Genomic DNA, 20346 nt, shown 5'->3' with positions numbered 1-20346 from the left:
AATTTTGCGAAAGATATTGGAATTTGTCAAATTCCTTGTGAGAGACCCAGAAAGACTTTTTCCCACTCTCCAAGCAAAATATCTAGTCCTGAGATGACTTTATTTTGTCCCTCTTCCCAAGTGCTAAAAGTTTTTCTCTATATCAATCCTTGGAGATCTTTTTATTATAGAATCATATCTATACTACAGTAAAAAATTGATTTATTATACAGATATTTCAACTTACATATTGTAACACATCAGTGTGGACAGAGAACAACAAAAGGAATTTAAATAAAAGAAGCAGTAGAATGCATGTATTACTCTTTTTTTTTTCTTTAAATTTAAAGTTTTTTACTCAAAATTATCTAATTTAATTTTATTTTCAGTCCATTAGTTTGTCATGTGCACATTGGTTATGAACTATTGGGCTAAAAATAAAATAAAATTAGATAAATTTGAGGAAAAAAAGAACTTTCAGAATAGTTATTTAATACAGTTACCAATGACAATTTCCCACACTTTAGGAATGGTGAAGCATTCATTACAATTGAGATTAAGGTGATGAAGTAGAGCTTCGATGCTTTCCTTGGATAAATCTTCATGGTTTATACATGAATCTGTGTTGTTATTATTATTACATCACACCTGCAGGGAGTCCAAAGACTCATCAAGGGAGGGCAGCATCTACTCTACAGCTCTTTGTCTCACTACTCCACCAATCTTTATAATCTAACATTGATGCCATCTACTGCCGACTACCACCACTAGTACTTTCGCAGACAATTGTAAACATCCATGCTCACGGCAGGATTCGAACCCGCAGCCTTTCCAGCCAATACGATAACCACTTGGCCAACCAGGCCGGCAATAGTTTGGTGTTTTCCCATTGGATCCTGTGGGAGTATTCAATCCAGTGTTGTGTTAGGCCAGATTTTTGAAGTTTGGGCCAGATCTGTTTGTCTGTAATAAGACAAGTTGCATGAACATGGTTCTTTTTTATACACCAGATAGCATCAGTTGATAGTGAGAGTTTGTCCTTTGGAGAAGGTAGTAGATTAGGAATTTGGTTGATGGATTTGTTGGTAGTGATGAGATTATATATTTTCATAATTTTTTCCAATCATTCAAAGATGCCTTTAATGTATGTTATATGGGAGTCTTGTGGAACTTCTTGTCTGGGTTGTTGTTTTGATAGTTTTGCATCAAGAGAGAAGATTCTTTCTTCCAAGTGTTCAAAATAAAAGTTGACTACGTTAGGTGATAGTGACAAACTCATTGCCATTTCCTCCCGTTTTTTTTTTATTTTTATTTTTGTATACTTTATTCTTCCAAGTAAAATAACCAAATGTGATTGTCAATTTGCAGTTTGCAGTCATCACACAGAACCAGAACTCCACTCATTTCCACAAAAAACTAGCAACCTACATCCTTATTAAGTTTGCGCTAGAAAAAGAATCATCAAAAGGAATCTCTTTTCTATATGTACATATCCACTGGAAACAAGTAGGATCTGTTTCCACATTGGTCTATCAAAAACGAACTTTTACAGGTCTCTATATTAACAATACATTAGCCAACCATCTACCTATAAATGACATTAAATCACTGGTGTTTTTGAGTGTATAAGATATGTTCCTTCTAAGGATCTCAAACAAGAATTGAAAATTATCAAGCAAATAGCCCTATTAAATGGACATAATCCAAGAATAACACAGAAAAAAACTAAACTCTCCTATACAGCAACCCAGACAAGAAAAAGTTTACACAACTCCTATATCATATATTAAAGGCATCTCTAAACAAGTGGGAAAAAATTGAGAACTATAAACTTAATCGCTCATCAATCATCATCACTGAAAATTCACAAATCTGGCCTAGTGCAACACAGTATTTCTCTGTTATGCATTTTTGGAAATTATGGAGACAACTACCGTGTTTGAATAAAAACTTTAGTTTACTATTACTAAAATTTTACAATTCGACGTTTCGACCTTTATCTCTAGGTCATCTTCTGGAGCGTACAAATATACACAAGAAACAAGCTATACTACAATCATACTGGTTCGTTAAAGACACTGACTAACCGCTACCACAATTGTTGGCCTGACCTCTGGTGAAAAAAAAAAAAAAAAATATTATACATCAACGCTAGAGTCCTATTATTTGTGTTGTCTACTATATACATGTATTAACATCATTCCAGCCAGTTGGAGTGGAATGGTTTCTAATAATAGCAGATTGGCTAGAGTCCTGACTTATGTTGAATCTTTCAAATTAGGTTGGCTGAATGTGTGCCATCCAGATCCTCGGAATTTTCATACCATCTTTATTGTTGATATTTGGGTGGTTTATCAGGATTTCGCGGGATTCTTTAAATTTTCTTTCGTACCATGTTTTTGTGCGGTGTAAGGAGCAGGTGCTTTTCCAGTTGATTTGGTGTAAGGTGTTGAGTGCATGGTCTGAGAGGCCTGCGTCACCATAATGGTTATATTTAATATGTCTGATGTGTTCTTTCTTGCGTATAGGGATTGTCTGTCCTGTTTCTCCAATGTACGGCAAGTTACAGGTACAGCGGATGCAATAGACTCCAGGATGTGCTAATGGGAGGAGAGGATCCTTAGAGGAGCTGAATATGGTTTTAAGTTTAGTGGGTGGTTTAAAGGTGGCATTGAGGGGTTATAATGTTGTAGGATTCTGTTGATTTTTTCTGATAACCCTTTAATGTATGGGATGGCTATGGTTTTACTGTAATCTAGATTCGTTTTTGTTGTGGTTTTATAGAGTATTTTATTGACAGTATTTTTGTTATAGCCATTGTTTATGAATGTGTCACTAATGATTTTTAGTTCTTGTTTCAGGGCTTGCTGGTTAGAGCAAATAGTTGTGGCTCTGTTTTTAAGGGTGTTTATGACTCCATATTTTTGTGCTGGGTGGTGATATGAATTCGCATGTATGTATTGGCCCGTGTGTGTGTTGGTTTTCGGTAGACCGTGAAGGATAGATTGCCTGAAGGAAGACGTGTAACTAGTGTGTCTAGGAACGGGAGCGAATTTTGGTTTTCGAATTCGATGATAAATTGTATGTGTTCGTGTTGTTTGTTTAGGTGGCTGAGGAATGTGTTTAGCGTTTGTCGACCGTGCGGCCAGATCGCGAACACGTCGTCAACGTATCTGAGCTAGATTGTCGGTCGAAGTGTGGCGGAGCCCTTTGCTCAAAGGTTTCCATGTAGAAGTTCACAATTGGGAGGGATAATGGTGAGCCCATGGCTGTACCTTCCTTTTGTAGGTAGAATTTGTTTTGCCACACGAAGTAACCAGACTTTAGTACGTGGGCAAAGAGGGCCGTAATGTCGGGCGGAAATTTGTGCTGTAATAGGAGAATTGTGTCATTGATGGGGACATTAGTGAAAAGGGCAGAAACGTCAAAACTGACTAATAAGTCGTCTTTGTCGAGTGTTATGTTTTTGATTATGTTTATAAAGTGTTGTGTGTTTTTTACGTAGGAGGGGGAATGACCTACCAACTCCTTGAGTGTTGCCGCTAATTTCTTGGCTAGGTGGTAATTGGGACTGTCTATTCCTTCCACTATTGGTCGAAGGGGCACATTTTGTTTGTGTATTTTCGGAACCCCATATATTCTGGGGGGGGGCGGGCGTAGTGGGGTTTGAGTTTTTTAACTGTGTCTGGTGGCCAAGAAGTGACGGACTTTAGTAGTTTTTCTGTTTTGTCCTTTATCCTCTTTGTTGGGTTATAATTTACCATTTTATATGTGTTGTTATCGGCTACTAGTTGGTTCATTTGCAGTATGTATGTTGACCTGTCAAGGACAACAGTGGCACTGCCTTTATCAGCTTTCGTTATTATTATGTTTTGTTTGGCTTTTAACGATTTAATTGCTCCTAATTCTGTTTTAGTCAGGTTGTTCTGTATGGTTTTCTTGGTATTTAGGACATTACTGGTTTCTAGTCGTATTTTGTCTGCTATGTTGTTAGGTAGGGATCTGATGCCTCTTTCAATGTGGTAGATAAAATCTAATTTGTTTACCTTTTTAGGCGCTATTGCGTAGTTCAGTCCTTTATTCAGCAGCGTGAGTTCGCCATTGTTCAGGGTGTGGCTTGATAAGTTAATCGCATGGTTCTTGCTTGTCAGTGGTTGGTCGCTTCTTGTCTCCCTTGTTTGTTGTTCATTGTTGTTTCTCGGGGAGGAAGTCCTCTGATTGGCCGCCATATTTTGCCGTTGTTTCAACCTGTGGAATTTTTTCTTCAGTTTTTCATTGTTCTTTTCCAGGGTATGCTTGGCCGAATTGTCAGTAATATATACAGGGTGTTCGGGATAAATTTGACAGTTTCGTAAGGAAAAAGAAAATCTTCTTTGTATCTATTAAATTTAATGAATTGACAAAAAAACATTACAGGCACAGTTAATTACAATACTATCAATAAGATTTACTCAAAATAACCACCATTAGCATCGATCACAGCTTCAATTCTGCTTCGGAACCTCGAACAAGCTGATGCTACAGTCTCCCTGGGAAGGGCCGCAAAAACTGTTTTAATTTTATCCATTAACTGGGCTTTTGTATTACTGGAAGTGCGATTGGTGTCTTTTTCAACTGCGCCCCATACAAAATAATCCATGGGGTTAAGGTCTGGGGAGTTTGGAGGCCAAACATTTGGACTGGTGAAGTCGTAGAAATTTTCAGACAACCATTTTTGACTTTTCCCAGAGGTGTGGCAAGGGGCCGAATCCTGCTGCCATACATACGGCCTACCATTGGCTACCCTTGTTATCCAGGGCTTGACTACAGTTAGCAACTCCACGAACAAAGCCCGAATTCCAATGCCAGGGTTCTTCAACACCTGTTCCTGCAGATTTGCGAGGAATTCTGCTGTACGAACGCAATCAGATCGTCTGCTAGGGATCTTTCTTCTTGCTACATCCTCGTAGTCACCATTGCAAGTCTCTAGTTCATGCCTGATTGTTTTTACTGTATTCAGGGAGCATTGGGCAGCAGTCGTAATATCCTTATTTTGATGGCGGGCACGAATCATCATGATACAAGTTATTCTCTTCCATGATTCAGGTGGGTTCCAGCTATCCATCCTTTCTGACATCTTGTATATGAATGAAGAAAGGTCCAAACTTTTAAATGAAGAGAAGTGTGTGTTAATACATGTAACTTACGGAAAAATATAATTAATTATAAATATGTCAAATTTATCCCGAACACCCTGTATATATATATATATATATATATATATATATATATTTTTTTTTTTTTTTTTTTTTTTTTCTCCCACCGGAGGTCAGGCCAACAATTGTGGTAGCGGTTAGTCAGTGTCTTTAACGAACCAGTATGATTGTAGTATAGCTTGTTTCTTGTGTATATTTGTACGCTCCAGAAGATGACCTTGACACAAAGGTCGAAACGTCGAATTGTAAAATTTTAGTAATAGTAAACTAAAGTTTTTATTCAAACACGGTAGTTGTCTCCATAATTTCCAAAAATGCATTCGGATCACCGTGCAAGCCTAAAAGAAAGGATATTTCTCTGTTACTTTTCCTATTGGATCCTGTGGGAGTTTTTCCTCAAGATCCAATGAGAAAACGCTAAATTTACATATTCATGTATAAACATGAACATTTTATTAAAGGAAAATGCTGATCTCACCTCAATCGTAACAACTGAATTGCCATTCCTAAAGTGTGCGAAATTTTCATTCTTAACTGTATTGAATCATTTAAAAATGTGGGAATATAGCTAATTTTAAGGAGGGGGGGAATGGTCATTTAAAAAAGAACGAGAGAGGAAAGATTAGCAAAACAAGTGTTCTCTGCCAGGTCTTTTTTCCTACTAACCTGGCAGAGAACACTTGTTCTCTGCCAGGTTAACTCATGAGTTAACCCAGAGGAAACTCATGATCCAAGTGGATTGATATTGATTGTCAGAAGTGCCTTAGAAGCAAATCACGAAATGTTGAATATGACAATATTGGAGTTTTTACAAGTAATAGACTGATTTGAAGGAAAATTGGGAATAGGAGGTTAATAATACTGTAAACTTAATTCATGTAGTATTGAAAAATCATGAAACTGATTTTTTTTTTTAAACTCAATTATCCAGTTTAATTTTCAGTTCAATAGTTTAACCAGGGGTGCTTAAGGGTCAAAGCGTTATAACTGAGAGGAGACCTCCACATAGCCTTTAAAGGAATGCGGAGAACCGACCAGGGCTTCTGACCTAATGTCCAATCCTCACCTTCTCGTGGTGCACCCTGTTGGGTATCTACTTGAATACTGAACGGACGAGGATGGGCTGGCAATTTGGGATTTAGCCCACCGAATTGTATTCTTATTGGTTAAACCAAAATATAGAGTGATGGTACAACATGACAAAATTTCATGCCGGCTGGGGCGTCGCCCGGTTAAACAAGGCCCCCGTTGTTTTCACCAGGGAACCAGGGCGAACAGCGAAAAGTCAGCTACTGGAACAAATCTGAAAACAAACCCCAACTCAACATCACCAGAGTTAAAGATCGGTACTATCAACGTAAGAAGCCTGAATGGCAAAGAAATGGAGCTAGCTGAGGAATTAGATAAGTACCAGATCGACATAATAGGGGTGACTGAAACAAAAAAGACCAAAACTGGTGAGATCTTTCCGAGCAATAAATACAAAATGTTATATTCAGGCAATGACAATCAAGGAAAAGAAGGTGTAGCGATAGTATTAAATACAAAATATGAGGCTAATCTTCTTGAATAGCAGTCAGTCTCAAGTAGAGTAATGTGGGCAAATATGAGAATGGGGAACTGGACAATGAGACTTATTTGTGCCTATGGTCCCACAGAAGGTTCTGCTAAGGTAGAAGTGGAGGAATTTTTTGATGCTTTAGAAAAAGCAACTGACACAATGAAAAATGAAAAGTTGGTCCTTGTTGGGGATCTAAATAGCAGAGTAGGAAATGATTGTGAGACATACAAAAATGTTTTGGGAAAATTTGGAGAAAAGAGCAAAGCTAATAATAATGGCAAATATCTGTTGGATTTCTGCTCAGGACATGGACTGATTATTACTAACACCATGTTCCAACATAAAAATGTGCACAAATTCACGTGGAGAGAAGAGGCAAGGAATAAGAAAAGTCTCATTGACTATGTTATTGTTGATAGTGATGTTTTCTCCCTGGTGCAGGACACCAGAGTGTACAGAGGATTTGAAATTGGAAGTGATCACTATTTAGTCTTGAGCAGGATAAAATTGAATTTCATATTGAAAAGAATAACATGTAAGAAAGTTTTAAAGCCAATAAAAGTTGAGCAGCTCTCAGATGTGAGCTGTAGACTAAAATACACAAAGATTATTGAAGGAAAAATGAAAGAGTTTGAGAACAGGAATCAAACCTTCGAGATTCATTGGCAAACTCTGAAGAAAACATTGATTGATTCTGCCAGAGAGGCATGTGGTGAGGTTGTTTGTAAGGATAAAAAAAATCAGTACTCCCTGGTGGACACAGGAGGTTAAAGAGGCAGTGAAGGAAAAGAAGAAAGCATACCAAAAGTTCCTGTCAATTAAGTCAGCTTGTGCTCTTAGAGAATATAGAGACGAATGCAAGAATGCTAAACACTGTGTAAAACTAGCTAAACAAAAGTCATTGGAGGACTTTGGCAAGAATATAGAAAATAAATATCAAGTAGGTGGCAAAATATTCTGGAGGTTGTTGAAGAAGCTTAAGAATGGAGGAAAGAGTGCTATATAAGGAATTAGAGATGATAAAGGTGACATGAAAACGGGAGAAAACGATATCCTTGAAGTATGGAGTAATTACTTTGAAAAACTGCTAAATGAAACAAGCAGTGATGACAGCACAGTGGTAAAAAACACTGACCAGGCATGCAGTCAGGAATACATATCCATACTTGAAGTAGAAAAAGCCATCAAAAGCTTGAAATGTGGAAAGGCAGCAGGAGTAGATGATATTCGACCAGAAATGCTGAAGTATGGTGGTATAAGAGTCTTACAGTGGCTTCACTGCATAGTTCAGAAAGCCTGGACAGAGGGACGAATTCCCGATGATTGGAGTAGAGCTCTCATAGTACCCATATATAAAAAGGGAAATAAAACTGCATGTGAGAATTACAGAGGTATTTCCCTACTGAGTGTTCCTGGCAAGATCTATGCAAGTATACTTGAGAAACGGTTGAGAAGAATTGTGGAAGAAAAGCTTGGTGAAGAACAAGCTGGATTCAGGCCAAATAGAGGCTGTCAGGATCAGATCTTCACTTTACGACAAATAGTCGAGAAAGCATGGGAATATAACAAAGATCTGTATTTAAGTTTTGTCGATCTGGAAAAGGCATATGACAAGGTGCCAAGAGAGAAGCTATTCAATACGCTGCAGTTATATGGTGTCAATGGGACATTATATCAAGCAATACTTAGTCTTTATTTGAGTTGTAAGTCAGCAGTTAGAATTGAAGGAAGTACAGGAAGATGGTTTAATGTTAAATCTGGTGTGAGACAAGGATGTACATTATCCCCTCTGTTATTCATTATCTATATGGATCGCATTATGAAGGAAAGTGGTATTAAACATGATATCGTAATTGGAGATGTTAATGTCAGCTCTTTGCTCTATGTGGATGATGTTATACTTCTAAATAAATCCGCTACAAGTCTGCAAGATTCTCTAACTAAATTGAATAGCTGTTGTAATAGATATGGTATGAAGGTCAGCAATAAAAAGACAAAGACAATGAAAATAGGCAGAATCATTGAAAATGTCAACTGTGTTGTGAATGGAGAACCTGTGGAACAAGTAAAACATTTCAGCTATTTAGGCACGATTTTTACTGAAGATGGTAAATTAAATATAGAAATAGACAACAGAATCAGCAAAGCTGGTATGGTGGGAAGTCAATTGAATAAATTCATATGGAATGAGAGAATTTAGTCGCAACACTAAATTAGCTGTATACAAGACAGTGTTCAAACCAGTTTTAACTTATGGATCTGAGAGCTGGGTCAGAAGTAAAACACTTGACCAAAGACTAGAGACTTCAGATATGAGAGTCCTGAGAAAGATTATAGGCATGAACAGGTGGCATCAATGGCAGTATCATATTAAAAACGAGGATATTAGGAAAGAACTTGACATTGTCGGCATCCAGGAATGCGTTAGCAGAGCTAAACTCAGGTGGTATGGTCACTTAAACAGAATGGGCGAGGAAAGATTAGCAAAACAAGTGTTCTCTGCCAGGTTGGCAGGAAAACGACCCAGAGGAAGACCAAGATATAGGTGGATTGATACGGTACAAAGTGCTTTAGACGATAGAAATATAAGAGCTGATAATATCGGAGTGTTGACAAGTAACAGACTGATTTGGAGGAAAATTGTAGATAGGAAATTAATAATGATGTAATTTTTTTCATGTAGTACTATCATATCCTGTACACCCCTTGAGGGTACATGGCAGGAATTTGATGATGATGATAGTTTAACCAATGTATGCATGACACACACGCACACACACACATATATATATATATATATATATATATATATATATATATATATATATATGAGAGAGGAGAGGGGGACTCCAATATAACACCTGCATTCTGTTTCCTTTATTTAAATTCCTTATTGTTGTTCACTGTCAACACTGATGTCTTAAGATATGTTGGATGAAATATGTTTATAATAAATAATTTTTTACTATAGTACACGTGTGATTCTATGATAATGGTAATCCACAGGTTCCATTGTCATCACAGTCATCAATTTCCTGATTTGTACCTTCAAGGTGCTATGACAGCACTACATGATTAAGTTTATATTATTATTAACTTCCTATTCACAAGTTTTCCTTGAAATCAGTCTATTACTTGTAAGCATTTCAATATTTTCATATCCAACATTTCATGCTTTAAGTCACTTCTGAATGAATCAAACCACCTAGACCTTGGTATTCCTCCAGGTCTCTTTCTTACCCTCTTAGCAAGAGATACCTAGAGCAGAGCTAATCTAAGATGGCCATACCACTTTAGATTAGCTGTGTTACACATTCTTAAATGCTCATAACATCAACTTCCTTTCTAATAATTTCAATATGATTTTAATATGATTCTGCCATTGATGCCATCTGTTCACTCCCTTGCTTTTTGTCAGAACCCTTATATCTGTGGTCTCTAGTCTTTGAACAAGTGCTTCATTTCTAATCCAACTCTCAGATCCATAACTTAAAACTGGTTTGAACAATGTCTTGTATACTGCTAGGATGTTTTGGCTAATTTCTTGCTTATTCCATATAAATTTATTCACCCTGGCTACTCACCATACCAGCTTTGCTTATTCTGCTAGTTTTCAGATTGAATTTGCCATCTTCACTAAAAACTGTGCCTAAATAGCTGAAATATTTTTCTTGTTTTATAGGATTTCCATTCAGAATGCAGCTGATGTATTCTATGCTCCTGCCTATTTTCATAGTTTTGGTCTTTTCATTGCTGATTTTTATGCCAAATTTGTTACAGCTGTTATTCAATTTAGTTAGAGAATACTGGAGACTTGAACTAGATGTGTTTGGAGTATATCAAAGAGCTAAGTTTGATATCTCTTCTAATACCAAGCCTAATGTCACTTTCTTTCATAATGTGATCCATATAGATGATGAATACAAGTTGAGGATAATGTACATCCTTATCTTATCCCTGATGTTTTATATCAAACGATCTTCTGGTATTTCCTTCAATTTTAACTGCTGACTTACAACATAAATATAGGCTGTGTATTGTTCTGTATAATGTTCCATTCATCCCATACAATTGAAGTGTTTGAGAAGTTGTTCTCTGGGTACCTTGTCATATGCCTTTTCTAGATCTACAAAACTTAAGTACGGTTCCTTGTCATGTTCCTATGATTTCTCAACTATTTGTTGTAAAGTGAAAAGCTGATCTCGATAGCCTTCATTTGGTCTGAACTCATCTTGTTCTTCAAGTTTCTCTTCCACAATATTTCTCAACCTCTATTCAGGCATGCTTGCATAAATCTTACCTGGAACATTTAGTAGAAAATTTGTAAATCTCGCATTCGGTTTTATTTCCTTTTTTTTTTTTTATAGATGAGAACTATTGGAGTTCTATTCCAGTCATCTGGAATTTGACCTTCTGACCAGGCCCTTTGAATTATGCAGTGTAGCTACTGCAAAACTTTTGTCTTCACACTTAAGCATTTTTGGCCAAATATCTACTTCAAGCATTGATTTATACTCCTCTTTTTATTCCTCTTGAAAATGTTTTAGTATGGTTTTCTGTCACTGCTTGTTTTGTTTAAGTCTTTCAGAGTAATTACCCCAGACATCCAGGAAGTCTTTTTCTTCAGTTTTCATGACACTTATCATTTTTGATTCCTTTTTACTTTTTCAGTAGCCTCCAGAACATTTTGCCACCTCCCTGATATTTATTTTCTATGTTCTTACCAAAGTTTTCTCATGACTTTTGTTTAGCCACCTTTACACATAGCTTAGCTCTCTTCCTTTTTATCCTGTAATTTTTTTAGGGCATCTGCTGACTTTGCTAGGAACTTTTGTTATGCTTTCTTCTTTTCCAGAATTGCTTCTTTAACGTCTTGTGTGGCATGGGGTTTTCTTATTTTTCTATTCTTGCATAGGATATGTAAAGCACCCTGTTCTTGCAAGCTGACTTACTTCAGACTGACAGGTAGATCAGTGACCATCCATTTAGAAGAACACAAATAATGCATCTGCCATCACGACTATGGTCAATCTGATTGCAGACCATGTATTCAATACAGCCTACAGGATCTTCTCGAAGAAAACCATACTCCACAATAGTAAATTCAAAAAGGAAAAACTGTTTTTAGAATCTACAGCTTCATTCAGAAATCAACTGAATTTAACTAAATATGACTCCATAAACCTTCCCAAAATTTGAGAAACAATAATTGTTAGAGGTCCTACTTTACATCCTTGGCCACCTACAAATGTCCACAGAGGGTGTACCGCCTTAGTCACCCAGGTGTTTCATTTAGTATTGTGTGTGTGCTACAAGTTATTTGTAATTCCTGAGGATGTCTCAGTTACTGAGATTAAATATTGGAAGCATTAAAATTGGGTTTTAATTTTTTCCTAGTGCTGTAAATATTCCATTAAACCTCCAACATGATGCATATGTTTTTGTGTTTTAGGCAGACTAGACCAGTATGTAGCAGCTATTGGATGCAATCTCAAATAAGATTTTTTTTCCGATTAAAAATATCTTTGATAGACATAATGTGTGTGTTTAACAGCAGGATGTGTCAATTGCTCTTTAAGGCTGCATATCTCAAATCTTATAATTCATGATGCTTTAAATGTTAGAAATATAGGAATGCTGAAGCTGCATGTTGTGGAGGGCTACAACAGTCACCTCTGTCCATTGTGACAAGTAAGGATCATAAAAATGAAGCCTGCTCTGTGGGGAGAATACTGCAGTCTCTTCTTGAGTATATGAAAGATCATAGAATGAATAAAGATGAGGACAAAGCAGAACATATATCTGAAGGGGAAAATGCAATTTACCATCATAGGATTTATTGTAAAGTCTTATACGGAGAGAGAATATGCATGCTGACTTCTTGCTATTTCACGATAATAGCATACAATCTCATCTTGCTTCTTTTTGGATCCCTTTGATGCCAGCCATTACAGTATCACTCCTGAATTAATTCTTGAAATTGTCTCTCTAAACAAGAGTCCTCTAGTCAGAAAACTATTAATAGCACAGCATAAGTCTTTAGACCACTCTATAAAACAAATGGATAACTCTTCAGATTACATAAGTATTTTTCTTGTGGAAGAGGTGGGCATTGTACATGCATACTTCCTGAAATCAAACTGCAAACATAGAACAGAGGTAAATCCTAAACTCTTGCAAATTGGATAAATCTGAAAAGCCAAAAGAACAAGTAAATTCTGCTATAAGAATTTACTTGTTCTTTTGGCTTTTCAGATTTATCCAATTTGCAAGAGTTTAGGATTTACCTCTGTTCTATGTTTGCAGTTTGATTTCAGGAAGTATGCATGTACAATGCCCACCTCTTCCACAAGAAAAATACTTATGTAATCTGAAGAGTTATCCATTTGTTTTATAGAGTGGTCTAAAGACTTATGCTGTGCTATTAATAGTTTTCTGACTAGAGGACTCTTGTTTAGAGACAATTTCAAGAATTAATTCAGGAGTGATAGCAGAATTATGATTTCTGGTCTCTTGATAATATCAAGGTCATTTTACAGAACCAGATCTGTTCCTGTGCACAGTTGCCATAATTAAAACAGTGAAGTCTGCACGGTTTGCCTAGTGGCTGTGCGCTTCGCAACCATATGCCTGGGGAAGGAGTGTCCTAGGTTCGATTACTGTCAGTGAGGAGCTGAAGGATCTTCCTCAGCCATGGCCAAGTTAGCTGGTCTTGGGTGTGGACAGTAGGTTTTTTCCCCCAGTTTATCCTGAGGTGTTTCATTCTGCAAAGCAGGCAAACCGGCAGATACAAGTAACTCTCGTATAACGCGGATGTTAGGTTCCGCAGAAATGCTGCGTTATATAAATCACTTCGTGCGAGTCTCAGATCACATAGAAAAAGTAGGGTTATGTTCCAAAATCATTTTTTTTTTTTAATTATATAAACAACAATGATATATACATACATACATCTTCAAGGCCCACCTTTCCTAATTGGGTTGTGGGGGCAACAGCTGCAAGAGGAACTTCCAATGGTCACAATACTCTGCCACCAAGCTCAGGTGTTCTGGTGGGATTCCCAAACGTGTCCACCCAAGGTTTTGGATATAATCTATCCAGCGAGTCCGTGGCCTCCCACCCTCTGGCTTGGCAAAGAGGACCTGCTGAGGGAGCCTCTCTTGTGGCATTCTGACCAGGTGTCCATACCAACGTAACTGTGATCTCTCAACACGGAGAAGAAGCGGTTGAGTATTGAGGGTTCCCGAATTGCATAGCTTCTGACGCTGTTGAGTCTTGTCTGCCCCGCAACCGCTCGAAGGAACTTCATTTCAGCCGCTTGGATTCGTCTCCACATTCTTTCGTTCATTATCCAACTCTCATGACCATAGGTGAAGATAGGGACATAGACTGTATTGAAGACAGCGAGCTTTGCCTTCTGGCTTAACTCCCGCTTCAATACTACCGAACGGCCAAGCTCCCACAATATTGACCTGTACTACTTGCTAAACCAATTCGAGTATCCAGCTCTACGTCCCATTTTCCATCATTCGTGAATATGGATCCAAGGTATTTAAACTTCTCCACCTGCCTCATTGGGACTCCACTAACATGTAGAGTGCACTGGGATTGTTGTCTTGAGACCACGAATGTTTCAGTGTTGGCCACACTGATGTTCATTCCGGCATTTGCAAAAACAGCTACAAACCTATCCAGGGTCTGCTGGAGGACATCTGTGGAAGAGCTAAGCAGAACTAGGTCATCTGCAAAAAGCAGACGTGCAATGCTACATCTTCCAATTCTGACACACTCACTGCCTCGGCTGTGCCTATCAATCCAGTCCATAAATATTATGAAAAGGAGGGGTGACAGAACACACCCTTGGCGGAGGCCAACGGAGACTGTGAAAGGTTCAGACTTCGTGCTGTTTACCCTGACACAAAACTCTGAGCATTCCTACAGGGACTTGATGGCAGCTAATAGTTGGCTATCCACGCCATACTCCTGTACTACTTGCCAAAGCTTATCCTGAGGAACCGGGTCATATGCCTGTGTAGACATTCTTGGCATATTCCCAAATTTCTCAAAGACTTGCCTTAAAGTGAAGATTTGGTCAGTTGTGCTTCTATCAGGACGAAAGCCACATTGTTCTTCCTGGAACTTTGACTCAACTATGCTCCTGCACCGTCTTTCCAAGCACTTAGCATACATTTTCCCAGGCAGGCTGAGCGGAGAGATGCTGCGATAGTTACTGCAATCCTTCGAGTCTCCCTTCTTGAAGACTGGTATTATTATTATGCCTGTCTGCCATTCTTTGGTGCTCGCCCAGATATCCACGCAGCCTGACACACTTGAGTCAGCCAGAGAACGCCGTCTCGATTTAAGGCTTTTAGCATTTCAGGCCGAATTTCATCATTGCCAGCAGCCTTGCCCGATTTTAGCAATTTTATTGCTAAATGGACCTCTTCTGCTGTGAGACTAGTCATTGCCCCGATCTGCACCTCTTGGATGTCCACAACTGCTGGGCCACCCGGGTTAAGAAGGCTCTCAAAGTATTCCCTCCATCTGTGGAGGATATCCTTCTCGGTTGTTAAAAGTGCACCATCAGAGGCCTTAATTGCCCTTGCTGTGCACGATTTCCTCCCTCGAAGGCAGCAGATGGTCTGCCAGAATACTTTGTTTGTATTTGCATAGGATGAGTCTAATCTTTCTCCAAAGGATTCCCATGCCTACTGCTTTACTGCCTCGGCAGTAGCTTTTCATGCCTCAGCATACCGCAAACGCATCTCAGGTGACCTGACCCTAAGCCATGTTAGGTAGGACTCCTTTTTTGCCCAGACAGTTTTTTGGACTTCTTGGTTCCACCAAGGTGTCTTTTTCTCACTGCCCGTTGCCACACCGAGCCGCTTTCTGCCACAGCATGAGAGTGCAGAGGCAGTGATAGCTGTTCTGAACAGCTTCCACTCCTCAGCATCTGCAGTATGCTTGGGAATTTCTTTGAACCTGGAGGAAATGTCATCTGCAAAATTCTTCCTCACAGCCTTATTTTCCAATGTCTCCCATTTCACATGGTATAGCTGCTTAGGCCTACCAGCGTTGATGGTAGCATCTGGCTTCTGAAGCTGTAGAGTGCACACAACAAGGTGGTGGTCAGTTGACAGTTCTGCCCCTCTTCTCACACGAATGTCCAACACTGAGGAAATAGGTCTGCTGAGACTAAAGAAATCAATCAGAGATTTTGTTCTAGTGTATCCCTGTACCAGGTATACTCATGGACTTCTCGGTGCTGGAAGAAGGTATTCATTATGGACAAGCTGTTAGTACAGCAGAAGTCCAATAATTTCAACCCATTTGTGTTAAGGTCAGGGGCACCGTTCCCCCCCCCTCCATGTCTGGTCATCTGTTCCAATATGTGCATTGAAGTCACCCATTAGCAGGACTGATTCCATGTCTGCCACCCTGTCAAAAGCATCATCCACTTCCTCTAGGAAGGCAGAGTATTTTGACTGCAGATTAGGTGCATTGGCTTGCACCACAGCCAAATCATGGTTTTTCATCTGAAGCCTTAACACACATACCCATCCCCCCAATGGGATTCACTCAGCAACAGTCTGACAGCTGGGGGCTTGTGAGTATCCCCACACCCGCCAGAGCAGACATTGTCGGGCTCACACCAGAGCTCACACCCCTTATCCAGGTTGACAGTTCCAGAGCCTCTCCTCTTGGTCGAAGAAAGCCTGACTAAGTCTAGCCGGTTGCGCTTGGCTTCCTCGACCAGTTCCAACTCCTTCCCTGTCAGAGAGATGTTCCAGTTGCCTAAAGCCATAGTCTGGTGCCGTTGTTGTTGCCATTTCCGTCCTTTTGCAGAACCATTTCTTTGCGCTGCCCCTAAACACCTCCCAAACGGATAGCAGGCCCATTAATGGAGTGGTGTCTAAGGATATATGTGATAATACAATGATATATCTAACAAAAAATATATTTTTATTTAATTCAGGTAATTCATGTAAGTTAAGAAAACATATAAACTATGAAACATACATAGTATAAAAATTACAAATTGCACATAATGCATAACTGTTTTAGGCAAAATAAAATAGTGCATATTTTAATCTTTCGTAGCATGAAGATTTGAGGATTGGTTAATAAACACTGGTTTTGTCATGTAATCACCTGATGCATTACTACAAAACAAAGTAATTTTATCTTTGGAAACTTTGAATCCAGGAGCTGATCTTTCATTTTTGAAAATATAGGTGCATTTTTGCACTTTTTTCCAATATAACCCGGATTCATCCGCATTGAACACCTGGTCTGCACTATAAATGTTTATAAACATTGTTTTTTTGTTTAATAAGATTTCCATCTATAGAATTTTCTTTTGAGGTGCAATCTTGTATCGAAATCATCAGAGATTTTTCCATTAGAATATTGCGTACACAAGCAATGTGCTTTGCACTTATCGTTGACCCAGCAATAAACACTTTCTCGAATTTTGTGTTCATTTTGTTTGATTGTTCGAATTGTTGATTCATTTAAATTCAAAGTCCCTGCAAAAACTCCTGATTTTTCTCCATTTTTCAACCGATCCAAGATTTTGAATATTTTTCTTCGAGAGAAATTAATTTTGTTTTCAATGTTGGTTTTTTCCCTTTCGTTGCAGTTTGTGGCCATTACTATAAAAATATTTTTTTACACAAAAAAGCAAGCATTACATATTGTTTGTAACTCACCAGAAAATAAAGTGCTCAGCTTGTGCTTTCCTGGCAGAAACGAGGACAATTTTCAACAATAAATGTTTTATACAGTAAACAATTGAGGTGTGTGTTATGATCTGTTGAGTTGTTTCTGACTCCTGGCGACTCCACGAACATACGCTCTCCATCCCCATCTGTCCTTGACCATGTCTTTCAGAACCTCCAAGCACACTCCAATTGCTTCTTTAACTCCATCCACCAATCTAATTCTTGGTCTTCCTCTTCTCCTGCTTCCAGCAACTTTAGCAAGCATCATCATCTTCTCCAGACTGTCATTTGCTCACATAATATGTCCGAAGTATGACAGTTTTTGCTTGATGATCATAGCTTCAAGGGAGCAATCTGGCTTTATTCTGTCTATTACTGATTTATTGGTTTGCTTTGCAGTCCATGGTATTAGTAAGCGTCTCCAAACCCATAATTCAAATGCATTTATCTTCCTTCTTTCACTCGTTCTCAGGGTCCAACTTTCACATCCATACAGCACCACAGGGAATACCATTGCTTTCATGATTCTGATATTTGTTGTGATGCTAATATCTTTAAAGATCTTGCTTAAATTTATCGTTGCTTTTTTTCTGAGTAATGATCTTCTTCTAACTTCTTCGGTACAATAACCATCTTTATCAATTCAGGATCCTAGGAACACAAAATTGTTAACTGCTTCCATTTTCTCCCCATCTACTTCAAAACAATTTGGGTGCATGCGTGCTAAAGGGTATTTCCCCTAATATAAATTCGCTACTTATAATTACATGTGGGATACAGGCAGACACAAATTTAACAAAGATAAAATTTGATTTTTAAGTTGCGCGGTGAAAAACATGAGAACATTATGTAAAGAAAACTCCACAGGCTCCTTAAGAAGGTCACTTCTTGGCCTGCAGAAGTCACTACTGTCATTTAACTCCATACCTCCCTGTATTTATGGACTCCCAAAAATACATAAGGAAAATGTGCCATTACGCCCCATAGTGGATGGCATTGATTCCCCCACATACAAACTAGCTAAACATTTGACCAAAACTCTCACGCTATACTGGCAACACACCTTCACACATAAAAAAACTCAGCCCACATCAAAGCCAGCATAGAAAACCTTACACTCAAACACACTGATGTAATGGTCAGTTTTGATGTCTCCTCCTTATTCACAAATGTCCCACTCAAAGATTCCTTAGAGCTAATCTAATCCAAGCTAAATTTCCTCCCGATATCACAGCCCTATTTCAGTTCACAATGAACTCAGGCTATTTTGTTTGGCAAGGAAAATTCTATAAACAAATAGAGGGGACAGCCATGGGTTCTCCACTCTCCCCACCCTTATCCAACTTTTATATGGAGACTTTTTAAGAGAAAGCCTTAAACTCTGCCCCACAAAAACCAACCATATGGCTTTGCTATGTTGATGTGTTCACTATTTGGCCATATGGCTCCGATGCACTCCTCTCCTTCCTAACACACTTAAACAACCAACACCCCAGAATCAAATTCACTCTGGAAGAGGAAAAAAATAACTGCCTTCCTTTCTTAGACACACTAGCCACCTGCCAGTCTGATGAAACCCTGGTTTTCTCAGTCTGTAGAAAACCCACCCATACAGGCAGATACATTCACCAACAATCCCCCTTCCCCCCTCAACAATATGGAGTCATTAAGACACTACACAACAGGGCTAAACTTATCTGTTCAAATGACGATACCCTAACCACAGAACTAAACCACTTTCTCAGCCAATGGTTCCCTCCCCCAAAAAAAAAAAAATTCCAAAAAATATTGAAATCAGTAAACCACAACCCCCCCCCCCCCTCACAACAAGGATTACTATAAATCCATCACCATACCCTATATCTGAGGCACCTCTGAAAAAATTACAAAAATCCTAAAAAAAACATGACTTAACTTCTTGTTACAGACCATATAAAAAAATTGGCATCCCTTATCTGCTCTACTAAAGACCAACCCCCCCCCGACCTACCTGGTGTATACCAGGTCCCTTGCAGCTGCAAGCTGTCCTACTTTGGCCAAACAAGCAAGACAACTAATATCAGAATTTCAGAACACAAGGACTACATCCGGTTTCACCAATACAGCCACTCTGGTCTTGCAGACCATGTGCTGGATACCCGCCATAGAATACAGTGGAAAAAAGCCACGATAATACACCATAGTAAATTCAAATACGAAAGGCTTTTCATGGAATCAGCCTCAGCCCTAAGAAACAATCCAAACCTCAATAAATTTGGTTGCATGAGAGACTGCCCCAAATTTGGGAAACCTACATCAGAAGACCTTCAGCCCAATCAGCCAAAAATACCAACATTGCCTGCAGAGCACCATCAGGACTTTTAGGAGAAAGAATAGCTTCCTTCTTCGTCCTCATTTACTGTTCATTGTGCTTGCATGCACGTGTCTTGTTTTTAAGTTCCTGTGAAAATGGCAATGTGATGTTGCCGAAATATTGAAGTGTATTAAAATTTATTTTAATGTATATCCTAGTATACGTTGTAATTTCTTAAGCTATTTAGTAAAAATGCATAACCAACGTCTAAGCCTTTCCACAAGAATTTCTACGAGAAATATGAAAAGATAAAGGGTTACTACAATTTGTAGACAGTGTTTTTATTGCAACCATGTTGTATAAGTGCTGCGTTCAACAAGGGTTACTACAATTTTAGACCGCGTTATATCGAAACTGTGTTGTATAAGTACGCCGTTATACGAGGTGTACCTGTATTTAGAAATTTATGTACATTTAATCATATAAATACAACATTTATTTTACAAATGATATTCTATCTTTTTCAATTTAGCTACTTGAATACAAATTTTACCCTGCAGTTCTTCTTTATGAACTGGTCGATAACATCGTCAT

The 20346-nt window shown here is 38.5% G+C and overlaps 1 protein-coding gene across 3 annotated transcripts in view; it reads left to right on the top strand.

The window, feature by feature from the left end:
- The window catches only part of LOC150109850 (protein lev-9-like), a 189483-nt gene that overhangs the window by 41052 nt on the left and 128085 nt on the right, over positions 1 to 20346 (top strand). The window lies entirely within an intron of this gene.

Source organism: Typopeltis vanoorti, chromosome 1 (genome assembly GCF_054136105.1).
Source record: "Typopeltis vanoorti isolate ZY-2024b chromosome 1, IOZ_Tvanoo_1.0, whole genome shotgun sequence".
Taxonomy (NCBI): Eukaryota; Metazoa; Arthropoda; class Arachnida; order Uropygi; family Thelyphonidae; genus Typopeltis; species Typopeltis vanoorti.
The sequence above is the reverse complement of the archived record's forward strand: the minus strand, read 5'-3'. Positions and strand labels throughout refer to the sequence as shown.